Raw genomic sequence first — 15,741 nt, 5'->3', positions numbered from 1 at the left:
GACAGGATGTGGACGCGGGAAGGAGGCAAAAATTTTTTTTGTGCCCCCGAGCCGATAGCAAACATTTTTTTGTATTTTATGTTTTGTAGAAAAACCGCGCAATACTGTTTATAAGCACCGCGGCTGCTCCTTGTGCCTTGTTTCTGAGTGATGGGTGAATGAACGCGTTAACTGCACTAAACAAACTATTTACATATGTACAGTGCTATCGACCCGGGGGCAACCATTCCGTGGAAAGGTTGCTCCTTCATGAACATTCAGAAGGGGCCAACTTGGGCTTGGAAATTAGTCACGGCCACCCTTCACAGCTGGAATCGTGGTAAGCAGCAGTGCCCACTCGGCCACGAATCCGGTCAAACTGTAAATGCTTGTGGGTGTATTTCTAACTGCAATGATTAAGTTGTACTGCTTGACAGGATGTGGACGCGGGAAGGAGGCAAAAATTTTTTTTGTGCCCCCGAGCCGATAGCAAACATTTTTTTGTATTTTATGTTTTGTAGAAAAACCGCGCAATACTGTTTATAAGCACCGTGGCTGCTCCTTGTGCCTTGTTTCTGAGTGATGAGTGAATGAACGCGTTAACTGCACTAAACAAACTATTTACATATGTACAGTGCTATCGACCCGGGGGAACCATTCCGTGCAAAGCTTGCTCCTTCATGAACATTCAGAATGGGCCAACTTGGGCTCGGACATTAGTCACGGCCACCATTCACAGCTCGGATCGTGGTAAGGAGCAGTGCCCACTCGGCCACGAATCCGGTCAAACTGCAAATGCTTGTGGGTGTATTTCTAACTGCAATGGTTAAGTTGTACTGCTTGACAGGATGTGGACGCGGGAAGGAGGCAAAAATTTTTTTTGTGCCCCCGAGCCGATAGCAAACATTTTTTTGTATTTTATGTTTTGTAGAAAAACCGCGCAATACTGTTTATAAGCACCGCGGCTGCTCCTTGTGCCTTGTTTCTGAGTGATGGGTGAATGAACGCGTTAACTGCACTAAAAAAACTATTTACATATGTACAGTGCTATCGACCCGGGGGCAACCATTCCGTGCAAAGCTTGCTCCTTCATGAACATTCAGAATGGGCCAACTTGGGCTTGGACATTAGTCACGGCCACTCTTCACAGCTCGGATCGTGGAAAAGAGCAGTGCCCACTCGGCCACGAATCCGGTCAAACTGTAAATCCTTGTGGGTGTATTTCTAACTGCAATGATGAAGTTGTACTGCTTGACAGGATGTGGACGCGGAAAGGAGGCAAAAATTTTTTTTTGTGCCCCCGAGCCGATAGCAAACATTTTTTTGTATTTTATGTTTTGTAGAAAAACCGCGCAATACTGTTTATAAGCACCGCGGCTGCTCCTTGTGCTTTGTTTCTGAGTGATGGGTGAATGAACGCGTTAACTGCACTAAACAAACTATTTACATATCTACAGTGCTGTCGACCCGGGGGCAACCATTCCGTGCAAAGCTTGCTCCTTCATGAACATTCAGAAGGGGCCAACTTGGGCTTGGACATTAGTCACGGCCACCATTCACAGCTGGAATCGTGGTAGGAGCAGTGCCCACTCGGCCACGAATCCGGTCAAACTGTAAATGCTTGTGGGTGTATTTCTAACTGCAATGATTAAGTTGTACTGCTTGACAGGATGTGGACGCGGGAAGGAGGCAAAAATTTTTTTTGTGCCCCCGATCCGATAGCAAACATTTTTTTGTATTTTATGTTTTGTAGAAAAACCGCGCAATACTGTTTATAAGCACCGCGGCTGCTCCTTGTGTCTTGTTTCTGAGTGATGAGTGAATGAACACGTTAACTGCACTAAACAAACTACATATGTACAGTGCTATCGACCCGGGGGCAACCATTCCGTGCAAAGCTTGCTCCTTCATGAACATTCGGAAGGGGCCAACTTGGGCTTGGACATTAGTCACGGCCACCATTCACAGCTCGGATCGTGGTAAGGAGCAGTGCCCACTCGGCCACGAATCCGGTCAAACTGTAAATGCTTGTGGGTGTATTTCTAACTGCAATGATGAAGTTGTACTGCTTGACAGGATGTGGACGCGGGAAGGAGGCAAAAATTTTTTTTGTGCCCCCGAGCCGATAGCAAACATTTTTTTGTATTTTATGTTTTGTAGAAAAACCGCGCAATACTGTTTATAAGCACCGCGGCTGCTCCTTGTGCTTTGTTTCTGAGTGATGGGTGAATGAACGCGTTAACTGCACTAAACAAACTATTTACATATCTACAGTGCTATCGACCCGGGGGCAACCATTCCGTGCAAAGGTTGCTCCTTCATGAACATTCAGAAGGGGCCAACTTGGGCTTGGACATTAGTCACGGCCACTCTTCACAGCTCGGATCGTGGTAAGGAGCAGTGCCCACTCGGCCACGAATCCGGTCAAACTGTAAATCCTTGTGGGTGTATTTCTAACTGCAATGATTAAGTTGTACTGCTTGACAGGATGTGGACGCGGGAAGGAGGCAAAAATTTTTTTTGTGCCCCCGAGCCGATAGCAAACATTTTTTTGTATTTTATGTTTTGTAGAAAAACCGCGCAATACTGTTTATAAGCACCACGGCTGCTCCTTGTGTCTTGTTTCTGAGTGATGAGTGAATGAACACGTTAACTGCACTAAACAAACTATTTACATATGTACAGTGCTATCGACCCGGGGGAACCATTCCGTGCAAAGCTTGCTCCTTCATGAACATTCAGAAGGGGCCAACTTGGGCTCGGACATTAGTCACGGCCACCATTCACAGCTCGGATCGTGGTAAGGAGCAGTGCCCACTCGGCCACGAATCCGGTCAAACTGTAAATGCTTGTGGGTGTATTTCTAACTGCAATGGTTAAGTTGTACTGCTTGACAGGATGTGGACGCGGGAAGGAGGCAAAAATTTTTTTTGTGCCCCCGAGCCGATAGCAAACATTTTTTTGTATTTTATGTTTTGTAGAAAAACCGCGCAATACTGTTTATAAGCACCGCGGCTGCTCCTTGTGCCTTGTTTCTGAGTGATGGGTGAATGAACGCGTTAACTGCACTAAAAAAACTATTTACATATGTACAGTGCTATCGACCCGGGGGCAACCATTCCGTGCAAAGCTTGCTCCTTCATGAACATTCAGAATGGGCCAACTTGGGCTTGGACATTAGTCACGGCCACTCTTCACAGCTCGGATCGTGGTAAAGAGCAGTGCCCACTCGGCCACGAATCTGGTCAAACTGTAAATCCTTGTGGGTGTATTTCTAACTGCAATGATGAAGTTGTACTGCTTGACAGGATGTGGACGCGGAAAGGAGGCAAAAATTTTTTTTTGTGCCCCCGAGCCGATAGCAAACATTTTTTTGTGTTTTATGTTTTGTAGAAAAACCGCGCAATACTGTTTATAAGCACCGCGGCTGCTCCTTGTGCTTTGTTTCTGAGTGATGGGTGAATGAACGCGTTAACTGCACTAAACAAACTATTTACATATCTACAGTGCTATCGACCCGGGGGCAACCATTCCGTGCAAAGCTTGCTCCTTCATGAACATTCAGAAGGGGCCAACTTGGGCTTGGACATTAGTCACGGCCACCATTCACAGCTGGAATCGTGGTAGGAGCAGTGCCCACTCGGCCACGAATCCGGTCAAACTGTAAATGCTTGTGGGTGTATTTCTAACTGCAATGATTAAGTTGTACTGCTTGACAGGATGTGGACGCGGGAAGGAGGCAAAAATTTTTTTTGTGCCCCCGAGCCGATAGCAAACATTTTTTTGTATTTTATGTTTTGTAGAAAAACCGCGCAATACTGTTTATAAGCACCGCGGCTGCTCCTTGTGTCTTGTTTCTGAGTGATGAGTGAATGAACGCGTTAACTGCACTAAACAAACTATTTACATATGTACAGTGCTATCGACCCGGGGGCAACCATTCCGTGCAAAGCTTGCTCCTTCATGAACATTCGGAAGGGGCCAACTTGGGCTTGGACATTAGTCACGGCCACCATTCACAGCTCGGATCGTGGTAAGGAGCAGTGCCCACTCGGCCACGAATCCGGTCAAACTGTAAATGCTTGTGGGTGTATTTCTAACTGCCATGATTAAGTTGTACTGCTTGACAGGATGTGGACGCGGAAAGGAGGTAAAAATTTTTTTTTTGTGCCCCCGAGCCGATAGCAAACATTTTTTTGTATTTTATGTTTTGTAGAAAAACCGCGCAATACTGTTTATAAGCACCGCGGCTGCTCCTTGTGCTTTGTTTCTGAGTGATGGGTGAATGAACGCGTTAACTGCACTAAACAAACTATTTACATATCTACAGTGCTATCGACCCGGGGGCAACCATTCCGTGCAAAGCTTGCTCCTTCATGAACATTCAGAAGGGGCCAACTTGGGCTTGGACATTAGTCACGGCCACCATTCACAGCTGGAATCGTGGTAGGAGCAGTGCCCACTCGGCCACGAATCCGGTCAAACTGTAAATGCTTGTGGGTGTATTTCTAACGGCACTGATTAAGTTGTACTGCTTGACAGGATGTGGACGCGGGAAGGAGGCAAAAAATTTTTTTGTGCCCCCGAGCCGATAGCAAACATTTTTTTGTATTTTATGTTTTGTAGAAAAAGCGCGCAATACTGTTTATAAGCACCGCGGCTGCTCCTTGTGCCTTGTTTCTGAGTGATGGGTGAATGAACGCGTTAACTGCACTAAACAAACTATTTACATATGTACAGTGCTATCGACCCGGGGGCAACCATTCCGTGGAAAGGTTGCTCCTTCATGAACATTCAGAAGGGGCCAACTTGGGCTTGGAAATTAGTCACGGCCACCCTTCACAGCTGGAATCGTGGTAAGGAGCAGTGCCCACTCGGCCACGAATCCGGTCAAACTGTAAATGCTTGTGGGTGTATTTCTAACTGCAATGATTAAGTTGTACTGCTTGACAGGATGTGGACGCGGGAAGGAGGCAAAAATTTTTTTTGTGCCCCCGAGCCGATAGCAAACATTTTTTTGTATTTTATGTTTTGTAGAAAAACCGCGCAATACTGTTTATAAGCACCGCGGCTGCTCCTTGTGCCTTGTTTCTGAGTGATGAGTGAATGAACGCGTTAACTGCACTAAACAAACTATTTACATATGTACAGTGCTATCGACCCGGGGGCAACCATTCCGTGCAAAGCTTGCTCCTTCATGAACATTCAGAAGGGGCCAACTTGGGCTTGGACATTAGTCACGGCCACTCTTCACAGCTCGGATCGGGTAAGGAGCAGTGCCCACTCGGCCACGAATCCGGTCAAACTGTAAATCCTTGTGGGTGTATTTCTAACTGCAATGATTAAGTTGTACTGCTTGACAGGATGTGGACGCGGGAAGGAGGCAAAAATTTTTTTTGTGCCCCCGAGCCGATAGCAAACATTTTTTTGTATTTTATGTTTTGTAGAAAAACCGCGCAATACTGTTTATAAGCACCGCGGCTGCTCCTTGTGCCTTGTTTCTGAGTGATGAGTGAATGAACGCGTTAACTGCACTAAACAAACTATTTACATATGTACAGTGCTATCGACCCGGGGGAACCATTCCGTGCAAAGCTTGCTCCTTCATGAACATTCAGAAGGGGCCAACTTGGGCTCGGACATTAGTCACGGCCACCATTCACAGCTCGGATCGTGGTAAGGAGCAGTGCTCACTCGGCCACGAATCCGGTCAAACTGTAAATGCTTGTGGGTGTATTTCTAACTGCAATGGTTAAGTTGTACTGCTTGACAGGATGTGGACGCGGGAAGGAGGCAAAAATTTTTTTTGTGCCCCCGAGCCGATAGCAAACATTTTTTTGTATTTTATGTTTTGTAGAAAAACCGCGCAATACTGTTTATAAGCACCGCGGCTGCTCCTTGTGCCTTGTTTCTGAGTGATGGGTGAATGAACGCGTTAACTGCACTAAAAAAACTATTTACATATGTACAGTGCTATCGACCCGGGGGCAACCATTCCGTGCAAAGCTTGCTCCTTCATGAACATTCAGAATGGGCCAACTTGGGCTTGGACATTAGTCACGGCCACTCTTCACAGCTCGGATCGTGGTAAAGAGCAGTGCCCACTCGGCCACGAATCCGGTCAAACTGTAAATCCTTGTGGGTGTATTTCTAACTGCAATGATGAAGTTGTACTGCTTGACAGGATGTGGACGCGGAAAGGAGGCAAAAATTTTTTTGTGCCCCCGAGCCGATAGCAAACATTTTTTTGTGTTTTATGTTTTGTAGAAAAACCGCGCAATACTGTTTATAAGCACCGCGGCTGCTCCTTGTGCTTTGTTTCTGAGTGATGGGTGAATGAACGCGTTAACTGCACTAAACAAACTTTTTACATATCTACAGTGCTATCGACCCGGGGGCAACCATTCCGTGCAAAGCTTGCTCCTTCATGAACATTCAGAAGGGGCCAACTTGGGCTTGGACATTAGTCACGGCCACCATTCACAGCTGGAATCGTGGTAGGAGCAGTGCCCACTCGGCCACGAATCCGGTCAAACTGTAAATGCTTGTGGGTGTATTTCTAACTGCAATGATTAAGTTGTACTGCTTGACAGGATGTGGACGCGGGAAGGAGGCAAAAATTTTTTTTGTGCCCCCGAGCCGATAGCAAGCATTTTTTTGTATTTTATGTTTTGTAGAAAAACCGCGCAATACTGTTTATAAGCACCGCGGCTGCTCCTTGTGTCTTGTTTCTGAGTGATGAGTGAATGAACGCGTTAACTGCACTAAACAAACTATTTACATATGTACAGTGCTATCGACCCGGGGGCAACCATTCCGTGCAAAGCTTGCTCCTTCATGAACATTCGGAAGGGGCCAACTTGGGCTTGGACATTAGTCACGGCCACCATTCACAGCTCGGATCGTGGTAAGGAGCAGTGCCCACTCGGCCACGAATCCGGTCAAACTGTAAATGCTTGTGGGTGTATTTCTAACTGCAATGATTAAGTTGTACTGCTTTACAGGATGTGGACGCGGGAAGGAGACAAAAAATTTTTTTTGTGCCCCCGAGCCGACAGCAAACATTTTTTTGTATTTTATGTTTTGTAGAAAAACCGCGCAATACTGTTTATAAGCACCGCGGCTGCTCCTTGTGCCTTGTTTCTGAGTGATGGGTGAATGAACGCGTTAACTGCACTAAACAAACTATTTACATATGTACAGTGCTATCGACCCGGGGGCAACCATTCCGTGCAAAGGTTGCTCCTTCATGAACATTCAGAAGGGGCCAACTTGGGCTTGGAAATTAGTCACGGCCACCCTTCACAGCTGGAATCGTGGTAAGGAGCAGTGCCCACTCGGCCATGAATCCGGTCAAACTGTAAATGCTTGTGGGTGTATTTCTAACTGCAATGATTAAGTTGTACTGCTTTACAGGATGTGGACGCGGGAAGGAGGCAAAAATTTTTTTGTGCCCCCGAGCCGATAGCAAACATTTTTTTGTATTTTATGTTTTGTAGAAAAACCGCGCAATACTGTTTATAAGCACCGCGGCTGCTCCTTGTGCCTTCTTTCTGAGTGATGAGTGAATGAACGCGTTAACTGCACTAAACAAACTATTTACATATCTACAGTGCTATCGACCCGGGGGCAACCATTCCGTGCAAAGGTTGCTCCTTCATAAACATTCAGAATGGGCCAACTTGGACTTGGACATTAGTCACGGCCACTCTTCACAGCTCGGATCGTGGTAAAGAGCAGTGCCCACTCGGCCACGAATCCGGTCAAACTGTAAATCCTTGTGGGTGTATTTCTAACTGCAATGATGAAGTTGTACTGCTTGACAGGATGTGGACGCGGGAAGGAGGCAAAAATTTTTTTTGTGCCCCCGAGCCGATAGCAAACATTTTTTTGTATTTTATGTTTTGTAGAAAAACCGCGCAATACTGTTTATAAGCACCGCGGCTGCTCCTTGTGCTTTGTTTCTGAGTGATGGGTGAATGAACGCGTTAACTGCACTAAACAAACTATTTACATATCTACAGTGCTATCGACCCGGGGGCAACCATTCCGTGCAAAGGTTGCTCCTTCATGAACATTCAGAAGGGGCCAACTTGGGCTTGGACATTAGTCACGGCCACTCTTCACAGCTCGGATCGTGGTAAGGAGCAGTGCCCACTCGGCCACGAATCCGGTCAAACTGTAAATGCTTGTGGGTGTATTTCTAACTGCAATGATTAAGTTGTACTGCTTGACAGGATGTGGACGCGGGAAGGAGGCAAAAATTTTTTTTGTGCCCCCGAGCCGATAGCAAACATTTTTTTGTATTTTATGTTTTGTAGAAAAACCGCGCAATACTGTTTATAAGCACCGCGGCTGCTCCTTGTGCCTTGTTTCTGAGTGATGAGTGAATGAACGCGTTAACTGCACTAAACAAACTATTTACATATGTACAGTGCTATCGACCCGGGGGCAACCATTCCGTGCAAAGCTTGCTCCTTCATGAACATTCAGAATGGGCCAACTTGGGCTTGGACATTAGTCACGGCCACTCTTCACAGCTCGGATCGTGGTAAAGAGCAGTGCCCACTCGGCCACGAATCCGGTCAAACTGTAAATCCTTGTGGGTGTATTTCTAACTGCAATGATGAAGTTGTACTGCTTGACAGGATGTGGATGCGGGAAGGAGGCAAAAATTTTTTTTGTGCCCCCGAGCCGATAGCAAACATTTTTTTGTATTTTATGTTTTGTAGAAAAACCGCGCAATACTGTTTATAAGCACCGCGGCTGCTCCTTGTGCCTTGTTTCTGAGTGATGAGTGAATGAACGCGTTAACTGCACTAAACAAAGTATTTACATATGTACAGTGCTATCGACCCGGGGGAACCATTCCGTGCAAAGCTTGCTTCTTCATGAACATTCAGAAGGGGCCAACTTGGGCTTGGACATTAGTCACGGCCACTATTCACAGCTCGGATCGTGGTAAGGAGCAGTGCCCACTCGGCCACGAATCCGGTCAAACTGTAAATGCTTGTGGGTGTATTTCGAACTGCAATGATTTAGTTGTACTGCTTGACAGGATGTGGACGCGGGAAGGAGGCAAAAATTTTTTTTGTGCCCCCGAGCCGATTGCAAATATTTTTTTGTATTTTATGTTTTGTAGAAAAACCGCGCAATACTGTTTATAAGCACCGCGGCTGCTCCTTGTGCCTTGTTTCTGAGTGATGGGTGAATGAACGCGTTAACTGCACTAAACAAACTTTACATATCTACAGTGCTATCGACCCGGGGGCAACCATTCCATACAAAGGTTGCTCCTTCATGAACATTCAGAAGGGGCCAACTTGGGCTTGGAAATTAGTCACGGCCACCCTTCACAGCTGAAATCGTGGTAAGGAGCAGTGCCCACTCGGCCACGAATCCGGTCAAACTGTAAATGCTTGTGGGTGTATTTCTAACTGCAATGATTAAGTTGTACTGCTTGACAGGATGTGGACGCGGGAAGGAGGCAAAAATTTTTTTTGTGCCCCCGAGCCGATAGCAAACATTTTTTTTGTATTTTATGTTTTGTAGAAAAACCGCGCAATACTGTTTATAAGCACCGCGGCTGCTCCTTGTGCCTTGTTTCTGAGTGATGAGTGAATGAACGCGTTAACTGCACTAAACAAACTATTTACATATCTACAGTGCTATCGACCCGGGGGCAACCATTCCGTGCAAAGGTTGCTCCTTCATGAACATTCAGAATGGGCCAACTTGGGCTTGGACATTAGTCACGGCCACTCTTCACAGCTCGGATCGTGGTAAAGAGCAGTGCCCACTCGGCCACGAATCCGGTCAAACTGTAAATCCTTGTGGGTGTATTTCTAACTGCAATGATGAAGTTGTACTGCTTGACAGGATGTGGACGCGGGAAGGAGGCAAAAATTTTTTTTGTGCCCCCGAGCCGATAGCAAACATTTTTTTGTATTTTATGTTTTGTAGAAAAACCGCGCAATACTGTTTATAAGCACCGCGGCTGCTCCTTGTGCTTTGTTTCTGAGTGATGGGTGAATGAACGCGTTAACTGCACTAAACAAACTATTTACATATCTACAGTGCTATCGACCCGGGGGCAACCATTCCGTGCAAAGGTTGCTTCTTCATGAACATTCAGAAGGGGCCAACTTGGGCTTGGACATTAGTCACGGCCACTCTTCACAGCTCGGATCGTGGTAAGGAGCAGTGCCCACTCGGCCACGAATCCGGTCAAACTGTAAATGCTTGTGGGTGTATTTCTAACTGCAATGATTAAGTTGTACTGCTTGACAGGATGTGGACGCGGGAAGGAGGCAAATTTTTTTTTTGTGCCCCCGAGCCGATAGCAAACATTTTTTTGTATTTTATGTTTTGTAGAAAAACCGCGCAATACTGTTTATAAGCACCGCGGCTGCTCCTTGTGCCTTGTTTCTGAGTGATGAGTGAATGAACGCGTTAACTGCACTAAACAAACTATTTACATATGTACAGTGCTATCGACCCGGGGGCAACCATTCCGTGCAAAGCTTGCTCCTTCATGAACATTCAGAATGGGCCAACTTGGGCTTGGACATTAGTCACGGCCACTCTTCACAGCTCGGATCGTGGTAAAGAGCAGTGCCCACTCGGCCACGAATCCGGTCAAACTGTAAATCCTTGTGGGTGTATTTCTAACTGCAATGATGAAGTTGTACTGCTTGACAGGATGTGGATGCGGGAAGGAGGCAAAAATTTTTTTGTGCCCCCGAGCCGATAGCAAACATTTTTTTTGTATTTTATGTTTTGTAGAAAAACCGCGCAATACTGTTTATAAGCACCGCGGCTGCTCCTTGTGCCTTGTTTCTGAGTGATGAGTGAATGAACGCGTTAACTGCACTAAACAAAGTATTTACATATGTACAGTGCTATCGACCCGGGGGAACCATTCCGTGCAAAGCTTGCTTCCTCATGAACATTCAGAAGGGGCCAACTTGGGCTTGGACATTAGTCACGGCCACCATTCACAGCTCGGATCGTGGTAAGGAGCAGTGCCCACTCGGCCACGAATCCGGTCAAACTGTAAATGCTTGTGGGTGTATTTCGAACTGCAATGATTAAGTTGTACTGCTTGACAGGATGTGGACGCGGGAAGGAGACAAAAATTTTTTTTGTGCCCCCGAGCCGATAGCAAATATTTTTTGTATTTTATGTTTTGTAGAAAAACCGCGCAATACTGTTTATAAGCACCGCGGCTGCTCCTTGTGCCTTGTTTCTGAGTGATGGGTGAATGAACGCGTTAACTGCACTAAACAAACTATTTACATATCTACAGTGCTATCGACCCGGGGGCAACCATTCCATACAAAGGTTGCTCCTTCATGAACATTCAGAAGGGGCCAACTTGGGCTTGGAAATTAGTCACGGCCACCCTTCACAGCTGAAATCGTGGTAAGGAGCAGTGCCCACTCGGCCACGAATCCGGTCAAACTGTGAATGCTTGTGGGTGTATTTCTAACTGCAATGATTAAGTTGTACTGCTTGACAGGATGTGGACGCGGGAAGGAGGGAAAAATTTTTTTTGTGCCCCCGAGCCGATAGCAAACATTTTTTTGTATTTTATGTTTTATAGAAAAACCGCGCAATACTGTTTATAAGCACCGCGGCTGCTCCTTGTGCCTTGTTTCTGAGTGATGAGTGAATGAACGCGTTAACTGCACTAAACAAACTATTTACATATGTACAGTGCTATCGACCCGGGGGCAACCATTCCGTGCAAAGCTTGCTCTTTCATGAACATTCAGAATGGGCCAACTTGGGCTTGGACATTAGTCACGGCCACTCTTCACAGCTCGGATCGTGGTAAAGAGCAGTGCCCACTCGGCCACGAATCCGTTCAAACTGTAAATCCTTGTGGGTGTATTTCTAACTGCAATGATGAAGTTGTACTGCTTGACAGGATGTGGATGCGGAAAGGAGGCAAAAATTTTTTTTGTGCCCCCGAGCCGATAGCAAACATTTTTTTGTATTTTATGTTTTGTAGAAAAACCGCGCAATACTGTTTATAAGCACCGCGGCTGCTCCTTGTGCCTTGTTTCTGAGTGATGAGTGAATGAACGCGTAACTGCACTAAACAAAGTATTTACATATGTACAGTGCTATCGACCCGGGGGCAACCATTCCATACAAAGGTTGCTCCTTCATGAACATTCAGAAGGGGCCAACTTGGGCTTGGAAATTAGTCACGGCCACCCTTCACAGCTGAAATCGTGGTAAGGAGCAGTGCCCACTCGGCCACGAATCCGGTCAAACTGTAAATGCTTGTGGGTGTATTTCTAACTGCAATGATGAAGTTGTACTGCTTGACAGGATGTGGACGCGGGAAGGAGGCAAAAATTTTTTTTGTGCCCCCGAGCCGATAGAAAACATTTTTTTGTATTTTATGTTTTGTAGAAAAACCGCGCAATACTGTTTATAAGCACCGCGGCTGCTCCTTGTGCCTTGTTTCTGAGTGATGAGTGAATGAACGCGTTAACTGCACTAAACAAACTATTTACATATCTACAGTGCTATCGACCCGGGGGCAACCATTCCGTGCAAAGGTTGCTCCTTCATGAACATTCAGAATCTGCCAACTTGGGCTTGGACATTAGTCACGGCCACTCTTCACAGCTCGGATCGTGGTAAAGAGCAGTGCCCACTCGGCCACGAATCCGGTCAAACTGTAAATCCTTGTGGGTGTATTTCTAACTGCAATGATGAAGTTGTACTGCTTGACAGGATGTGGACGCGGAAAGGAGGCAAAAATTTTTTTTTGTGCCCCCGAGCCGATAGCAAACATTTTTGTGTATTTTATGTTTTGTAGAAAAACCGCGCAATACTGTTTATAAGCACCGCGGCTGCTCCTTGTGCCTTGTTTCTGAGTGATGGGTGAATGAACGCGTTAACTGCACTAAACAAACTATTTACATATGTACAGTGCTATCGACCCGGGGGCAACCATTCCGTGCAAAGCTTGCTCCTTCATGAACATTCGGAAGGGGCCAACTTGGGCTTGGACATTAGTCACGGCCACCATTCACAGCTCGGATCGTGGTAAGGAGCAGTGCCCACTCGGCCACGAATCCGGTCAAACTGTAAATCCTTGTGGGTGTATTTCTAACTGCAATGATGAAGTTGTACTGCTTGACAGGATGTGGACGCGGGAAGGAGGCAAAAATTTTTTTTGTGCCCCCGAGCCGATAGCAAACATTTTTTTGTATTTTATGTTTTGTAGAAAAACCGCGCAATACTGTTTATGAGCACGCGGCTGCTCCTTGTGCTTTGTTTCTGAGTGATGGGTGAATGAACGCGTTAACTGCACTAAACAAACTATTTACATATCTACAGTGCTATCGACCCGGGGGCAACCATTCCGTGCAAAGGTTGCTCCTTCATGAACATTCAGAAGGGGCCAACTTGGGCTTGGACATTAGTCACGGCCACTCTTCACAGCTCGGATCGTGGTAAGGAGCAGTGCCCACTCGGCCACGAATCCGGTCAAACTGTAAATGCTTGTGGGTGTATTTCGAACTGCAATGATTAAGTTGTACTGCTTGACAGGATGTGGACGCGGGAAGGAGGCAAAATTTTTTTTTGTGCCCCCGAGCCGATAGCAAACATTTTTTTGTATTTTATGTTTAGTAGAAAAACCGCACAATACTGTTTATAAGCACCGCGGCTGCTACTTGTGCCTTGTTTCTGAGTGATGAGTGAATGAACGCGTTAACTGCACTAAACAAACTATTTACATATGTACAGTGCTATCGACCCGGGGGCAACCATTCCGTGCAAAGCTTGCTCCTTCATGAACATTCAGAATGGGCCAACTTGGGCTTGGACATTAGTCACGGCCACTCTTCACAGCTCGGATCGTGGTAAAGAGCAGTGCCCACTCGGCCACGAATCCGGTCAAACTGTAAATCCTTGTGGGTGTATTTCTAACTGCAATGATGAAGTTTTACTGCTTGACAGGATGTGGATGCGGGAAGGAGGCAAAAATTTTTTTTGTGCCCCCGAGCCGATAGCAAACATTTTTTTGTATTTTATGTTTTGTAGAAAAACCGCGCAATACTGTTTATAAGCACCGCGGCTGCTCCTTGTGCCTTGTTTCTGAGTGATGAGTGAATGAACGCGTTAACTGCACTAAACAAACTATTTACATATGTACAGTGCTATCGACCCGGGGGCAACCATTCCGTGCAAAGCTTGCTCCTTCATGAACATTCAGAATGGGCCAACTTGGGCTTGGACATTAGTCACGGCCACTCTTCACAGCTCGGATCGTGGTAAAGAGCAGTGCCCACTCGGCCACGAATCCGGTCAAACTGTAAATCCTTGTGGGTGTATTTCGAACTGCAATGATTAAGTTGTACTGCTTGACAGGATGTGGACGCGGGAAGGAGACAAAAATTTTTTTTGTGCCCCCGAGCCGATAGCAAATATTTTTTTGTATTTTATGTTTTGTAGAAAAACCGCGCAATACTGTTTATAAGCACCGCTGCTGCTCCTTGTGCCTTGTTTCTGAGTGATGGGTGAATGAACGCGTTAACTGCACTAAACAAACTATTTACATATCTACAGTGCTATCGACCCGGGGGCAACCATTCCATACAAAGGTTGCTCCTTCATGAACATTCAGAAGGGGCCAACTTGGGCTTGGAAATTAGTCACGGCCACCCTTCACAGCTGAAATCGTGGTAAGGAGCAGTGCCCACTCGGCCACGAATCCGGTCAAACTGTGAATGCTTGTGGGTGTATTTCTAACTGCAATGATTAAGTTGTACTGCTTGACAGGATGTGGACGCGGGAAGGAGGCAAAAATTTTTTTTGTGCCCCCGAGCCGATAGCAAACATTTTTTTGTATTTTATGTTTTGTAGAAAAACCGCGCAATACTGTTTATAAGCACCGCGGCAGCTCCTTGTGCCTTGTTTCTGAGTGATGAGTGAATGAACGCGTTAACTGCACTAAACAAACTATTTACATATGTACAGTGCTATCGACCCGGGGGCAACCATTCCGTGCAAAGCTTGCTCCTTCATGAACACTCAGAAGGGGCCAACTTGGGCTTGGACATTAGTCACGGCCACTCTTCACAGCTCGGATCGTGGTAAGGAGCAGTGCCCACTCGGCCACGAATCCGGTCAAACTGTAAATGCTTGTGGGTGTATTTCTAACTGCAATGATTAAGTTGTACTGCTTGACAGGATGTGGACGCGGGAAGGAGGCAAAAATTTTCTTTGCGCCCCCGAGCCGATAGCAAACATTTTTTTCTATTTTATGTTTTGTAGAAAAACCGCGCAATACTGTTTATAAGCCCCGCGGCTGCTCCTTGTGTCTTGTTTCTGAGTGATGAGTGAATGAACGGGTTAACTGCACTAAACAAACTATTTACATATGTACAGTGCTATCGACCCGGGGGCAAACATTCCGTGCAAAGCTTGCTCCTTCATGAACATTCGGAAGGGGCCAACTTGGGCTTGGACATTAGTCACGGCCACCATTCACAGCTCGGATCGTGGTAAGGAGCAGTGCCCACTCGGCCACGAATCCGGTCAAACTGTAAATGCTTGTGGGTGTATTTCTAACTGCAATGATTAAGTTGTACTGCTTGACAGGATGTGGACGCGGGAAGGAGGCAAAATTTTTTTTTGTGCCCCCGAGCCGATAGCAAACATTTTTTTGTATTTTATGTTTTATAGAAAAACCGCGCAATACTGTTTATAAGCACCGCGGCTGCTCCTTGTGCC

Source organism: Amblyomma mixtum, chromosome 10, assembly GCF_055824585.1.
Source record: "Amblyomma mixtum isolate Tamu chromosome 10, ASM5582458v1, whole genome shotgun sequence".
Taxonomy (NCBI): domain Eukaryota; kingdom Metazoa; phylum Arthropoda; class Arachnida; order Ixodida; family Ixodidae; genus Amblyomma; species Amblyomma mixtum.
This window is presented reverse-complemented; position numbering follows the sequence as displayed.